This window comes from Mus pahari, chromosome 5 (genome assembly GCF_900095145.1).
Source record: "Mus pahari chromosome 5, PAHARI_EIJ_v1.1, whole genome shotgun sequence".
Classification (NCBI taxonomy): Eukaryota; Metazoa; Chordata; class Mammalia; order Rodentia; family Muridae; genus Mus; species Mus pahari.
The window spans coordinates 32,600,594-32,607,413 of record NC_034594.1 but is presented as its reverse complement, the minus strand read 5'-3'; positions in this window follow the sequence as shown (position 1 = coordinate 32,607,413).

The following is a 6,820-nucleotide window of genomic DNA, read 5'->3' as shown; positions in this document are numbered from 1 at the left end:
ACACACACACACACACATACATACTCTGTTTTTGTAGATAGCTCCTATTCCTATATCTATCTCTTGGTGAATTCTGCTGTGATTTTTGTCTTAAAAGGTTTCCTTATTAATTTATATCTTTCCCCAAAAGGTTATTTCTACCCCAGATCAGATTACAGGTTTCTTCCCGTATGTGGCCTACAGGACTCTGACCCTAGAAAATATAAACTTAATACCAAAGTTGATTTGCCTACAACACCTTTGGATAATATATGTGATACAAATTAACATAAAAGAAATTATAAGAATTTACTAATCATAAGGAGACTGGTTCACATTAGGTTACAGTGAGATACTTTAACTAAAGTACAAAGAGAAAACAAATGAATAGAGCAGGCCAGCCTGCAGCCTGTGAGAGATTTCTAAATCTTTAGCTAAGCAACTCACAAGTTATCTTTCAATTATTGTGTGTTGTTCAAGGCTTGAGAACTTGTCTAGACTGACTCAGATACTTTTCTATCTGATTTATGTTTTACTCTCTTGAATAATATATTGTCATATGTAATAAATGCTTACATAATATAAAATGATTTGAGATTGATAATACCCATTGTTTTCTATTTTACATCCATGGACAAAATGTTATGATCTGTATTTCTTTTGAAATCATAAGTTTGCCCCTTTTGTAGAATCTGAATAAATAAACATCCTGGTTTTTATTCAGTCAGAGATGCAAGATTTTCTCAGCCATGGTCTCTGACTCATTCATCCACCCGCCACTTCCCTCTGCCTGCTCCTTATCTCCTCTGCTGGAACTTGTCTGACTGCTGGACCTGCCCCCAGCTATATACTATTGCGGACTTAAGGTTTGTTCACACTATTATGTGTATCATCATGGGTTGACCTTTTATATTTAATAGAGAAAGTGAGTTTTTCTAATTCCACATGTCCTCATGACCTTGAACTTTTTTTTCTAGAATGTTCCCTACTGTTTCTTTGTTTTTTAAAGTTCAACTACTATACCACTATAGTGTGTCTATGCTAGACAGACATGGGTATTTCTTTTCTATACTACTTGACACATTCTGAAAGGGCTTTGAGATTCAGAGAAAACTGAAAGTAAATTTATTTAACTAAAAAATATGCAGGAGCCACAACACTTACATTGGAAAGCCAAGTGACCTTCAGGGGAGTTAGTGTAGGCTAGTTTGTTTTTTAGCAATGTTAAACTATATGAGTTTCAAGAATTTATTATCTCATAATCACATTAATTTATATAACAACCCCCTTTTTGATATAGCATACCTCAGTTATATAGTTCAACCTAATCTGAGTCCAAAATTTCATAATTAGAATTTAGGAGCAATTTCTTTGCTTTTACGAAAATATAAACATTTAATAACTTGATCCTTGAGAAGATAATGTACCATTTCAATCTAACCCAAGTTCAAAATTCCACAATTAAAATTTAAGAACAGTTCTTTTGTTTTCCCTAAAATACAAGTACTTAATTTGAGAAGATAATGTGCCTTCACATTAACTTTATACTCGATACCATTTGTTGAAAGGTAATTAATATTTCTTGCCCCCAACCCTTGCCCTTCACCCCATATACCATATTACATTCCAGATCTAAGCCTGGGACATGCATACAAAATGCTTCACTCTTACTGGAATCAGTGACAACCCCATAGTGACTTTATCCTAACAATCAAGCCTTATGTAATCGTTCAACTGACTGATTTATCTCTCATGTTTCACATACTATATGCTCCAATTATCTTTTGTAGAAGAAAGAGTGTGTATTAACATGGTCTCTTAGTTAATTTTCATTTTTTATTTAAGCAGGAGAAATTTTTAGAACAATTTAAAATGACATCCTTATTTTTAAATTAAGTGGCATGCATAAGTCTGCCACAATTAACATCGAAAATTCAGTGTGACCTTCATGGCAGCTGGTGATATTCTAATATTTCTGAGTAGTGCAGGAAAGGTGAAAGGGCATATCGCCTTTCAATGTGCATATGTAATTGCAGTAAGTATTAATAGGAAGACATACTTGTGGATAATGCTGGAATGCTTATCTATATTTATAATTAGGAACAGTTATATGAATTTGATATAAATGTCTGTCATCGGTGGTGTTTGATTATCAATTTCCCTGGTAAGAACTGTAAGTGTATGGTAACCTTCTGTATTTGGGCACAAATACAAGTAGTGGAGATGTGTCTAAAATGCTTCTAAACTCTTTCATGTATAACAGTAATTATTTGGAAATTATAAGTATGAAAGTATTTTAAATTTTATTTTATCTTGTAAAGGCAAGTCTGGCAGAATTTCAAAATAAAATTTCATATATGAAACTCAATTCTAAACTGTTGTTTTTGCTTGTTCTTGAGTCAGATCTCCTGTAGTCTAAGCTATCATTAACTCACTATTATTCCGTCTCAGCCTCCCAGTTGCTGAAACTACCAGTGTGTGGGGCAAGGTTTAGGAAGTGTCTACTCTGATGACCCTAAAAGAAACTTCCAGAATAAAGAGTGCTGTTCCTCATGATCCGCTTCTGCATAGATTTCCTATGTTTCACGGCTTCCCTCGTTTTCTGTTCTTTACTTGGCTTTTGCTGCGCTCACACCATGCCATTTGCTTTAGATGCAAGATCCTTAAGAAGTAAAGCTAAATATAAGGGATTTCATGTAGAAATTGTAAAAGGTTCTTCTTTATATGCTTCTTTTTAAATTTTGTTTTGAAATTAAAATGTAACTACATAAGTTTTCCCTTTCTTCCATCCATCCCTCCCATATAACAATATAGCCCCTTATCCTACGTCTCTCTAATTCATGGTTTATGGCCTCTTTTTCTTTAGTAGTGATTTTACACACAATCTCTCTCTCTCTCTCTCTCTCTCTCTCTCTCTCTCTCTCTCTCCTACATATATAAAGGCAATCTTGTCAGTCTACATAATGTTACTTGTATGTATGTTTCTCATTACATGAAGATTAATAAGCATCAAAACAATGACATTATTGCTTTTATCACAAATGGATGAGAGTGAGTCTGTGTGTGTACTCATATGTGCACACATGCTAAACAAGGGCTCTTCCACTACATCTCTAACACATGAAATAAACTAAATGGTTTAAGAACTTAATGGACCCAACTAGTTACACCCTTGATGAATAGGTTTTAATGAGAAGATTAATTTTCCTATGACTATATTGATTTTCAAATGAATTAGCTTAACTTATTCATTTATATTCACTCTACAAAGCGTTATGACACAATTTGTTGGATTTTAGGAAGTCTTCTGCATAACTTCTTTTTTTCCCTGTGAATGGGCACCAGGAAAGCAGGAGGCAGACCTGTTCTTTCTCTACCAATATTCCCTAGGTGTTTGTTGTTAGGAGACATTTGTTGTGTTATTTAACAAGAATGTTATACTTACAAATCAGTTTGAGAAAGTCATCAACAGAAAAATTGGCAAACTACATAAAGTGTTTATTATGTATATATATATATATATATATATATATATATATATATATATATATATATATTGCAGTCTATCATTTCACAAAGAAAAAGGAATAAATGACCAGTAATATGGATGGTGGTTGACCTCTTTATGAATCAGGTAATATGGGCAGAAACTCAAAGCACTTGGTTGTCCTCAGGGTTGTCAAGGGGCTAGATAAAATGAGCCTTTTCATTCTCGACTCAGAAAAGCAATGATTATTTCAATTCATTCAGAAAGTGGCTTGGGAAGATTTATACATTGAATGTAAAAGATACCGAATATTGATCCAACAGTTCCAGGAAATAACTGGGTATGGTAAGATGTATATTGATTATACCTTAGAGGAACTGGAACTTTATATATCCATCAGTGAAAATTTTATGAAGTAAACTATGGTCCCTGTATACAGTGGAATCCCATGAATCCATTTAAACATGCTAGATATGTATTTGTTGATTTAAAAATTATAAATGATATGTTGTTGTATGGAGAAGCAAGTTATAACGTGTTTAGAATGAGTTTGTATATCACAGGTTGGATTTTGCTATGCATACACTCCACTCCTCTTCAGCTCTCTCTCCTACTGCAGCCACCTACCATGCTGTGTAGCCCAACAGCTGCGTTTTCAGAACTCTCTTGTAGAAACAGGAAGTCACATTTTGCTGACCTTCACTGCACACAGAAAACTATTTGTATATTTGTTTGTCTGAGTCTATGTGCAGAAATAATGAGTATCTTTCCAGAAGAATGTTCACACATGGATTCTAGTCAATGACTCCATGTAGGAGAGTCCAGCTCCTTTTAGCTTGTTGCATTAGATTTTTCTGTAGCATCTAATTGTTGTAGACACTAACAAGATTAATGCAAATTATTGTCTTATTGAGTCTGCCTACTCTTTTTAAAAACATTTCCAGAGGACAGCATGCCTGAGTGTACCGAGATATTTCATGTTAAATATGTGTCTATAAGGTAGAGAAACATCTAAACATAATTTGGTCTTCAGAATTACTACATTTCGGCATTGTGCACATAATTTTCTTCTTTTCTTTTATGCATTTTGTTTTGCTTTTTAAAATTTTATTTATTTATTTATTTTTATTTTTTTGAGACAGGGTTTCTCTGTATAGCCCTGGCTATCCTGGAACTCACTCTGTAGACCAGGCTGGCCTCAAACTCAGAAATCCACCTGCCTCTGCCTCCCAAGTGCTGGAATTAAAGGCGTGCACCACCACTGCCCTGCTTTTCTTTTCTTTTCTTTCTTTCTTTTTTTTTGTTTTGAGACAAGGTTTCTCTGTGTAGCCCTGGCTGTCCTGGAACTCATTCTGTAGACCAGGCTGGCCTGGAACTCACTCTGTAGACCAGGCTGGCCTCGAACTCAGAAATCTGCCTGCCTCTGCCTCCCAAGTGCTGGGATTAAAGGCGTGTTCCACCATTGCCTGGCTTTGTTTTGCTTTTGAGAAAGAGTTCTGCTATGTATCTCTGGCTGGCTTGGTATTTACCATGAAGCCAATGCTGGCTTGTAACTCATAGTCACTCTCCTGCCTCAACCTCCCAAGTGTCAAAATTGTAGGTATGAAACACCACTCCCAACTCCACACTTTGTTTCTCTAATACTCTGTTTGCACCAGGTTTTATAGCTCTACCCTACTTTATAATGTACTCAATTACCAAATTTACACATATAATATAATATATTTTATTTTATAATATGTGTGCATGTATATATGCACACATACAACACTATTATGTGTATTTTCTAAATCTAACAAAAGTAATCCAAATAAATGTGTATATACATTTCCTTCTCAACCTTCCCCTTTTCCTGTCTGCCAGTTCTCTGACCTTCCTACAGTTGTCTATCATGTGTTCATCCTGCTTTTTTCATTATATTATCTCTCATAACACACTAATAAGGGTGTGTGACATCTTTAAGGTCACTTGGACACTCACTTAATGGACAACAAATATCCAATTTCATTTGTAGGATTTACTTAATTTCACACCCATTTGCCACAATCAGTTATCCATGGCACTCTCAGCTCGTTATGAAGGCTTTCCATTTCTAACTGGTCCTATATATGTACCAAATGTAGAGGATATGGCACAATATGTAGCTTTGTGCATTTAGCTTTCCAGCTCTGCTGGAAAAGGCTCCTTGATCACCTATGGATATTTATTTGAAGAGGGAGAAATGTAAGACCAGAGAAGTAATGGTACTTTCATTATACAGGCAAGGTGTGGCTATTCCCCAACAGACTAACTTGTAGCAGAAATAAAATGGAGTAGATAGATTCTGAGGTTCAGATAAAAAGAAATGAACAATGTTCAGTGATGGGTGAGGCTTGAGAAGGTATTGAACAGTGCTCATCAAGGATTACACAGTCGATGACTTGTGCAAAAAAGAAAATTTGACTACGTTTTCATCTTCAAGTGGAAGACTGCCATCATCTATGGAGGAATGGAAGAGGGTGAGCACGAGTTGACAACTTTTATAGTCAAAGAGAATGATGGCTATTTACGTAAGAAGGAATATTAATGAGAGCTCAGAGATTTCCAGAAAACAGTGATTACTCTCAAATGGAGTAGGAAAGAGAAGCAGAAGTGAGTATGGACAGACACAGGAGTCCCTGAACATGTCAGAGCCCCAGTCCCTTACTAGTTCATTTAACTTACATATGTTATTCAGCTGTTCACAGACATTTACACTCAGGTGAAATTTTATAACTCTAATACATCAACATAGAATTGCCTGCTTTTATTTCATGAAATATTTAGGAATAAAACAAACCATGACCTTACTTAAAGTATCAAAGGTCTCTTAAACACTTAATTTTGCACAAAACAAGCTCTAAACTCAAAGTAGAAATTTTTATAATTAGCATAATTTTGCTATTTTTAATTAATGAGGAATTGCTGAAAATTAGTAAACACTGAACTTCCACTTTAACAGAGGAGCTGGGGAGCTACTAACGAAACTTCATCACCTTAGACAAACAGCCACAAATCACCAGTCAAGTGGAAAGCTTGAGCACGGAAGACCAGCAGCATTGCTGAGCCTTACCGTAAGATAACAGGCTTGGAAGGGCTTGGCAAATGGCCGTACTTCCAGTGTCCTGGAGAGAATAATGATTTATGTTTAGTGAACAGGGCAAATGCCGGCATTGCTTTTTTTAAATGTGTATTTTCTAATGATGTGCTGGGAAAGAATTTAGAATTTGTACATCAGTTTTTTTTAATTATACAATTCATAATTTATGGTGCTCATTTTTAAAAATTACCCTTTGGTGTGTATTGTGGATGGGATTAAAAATATTTCACCCATGT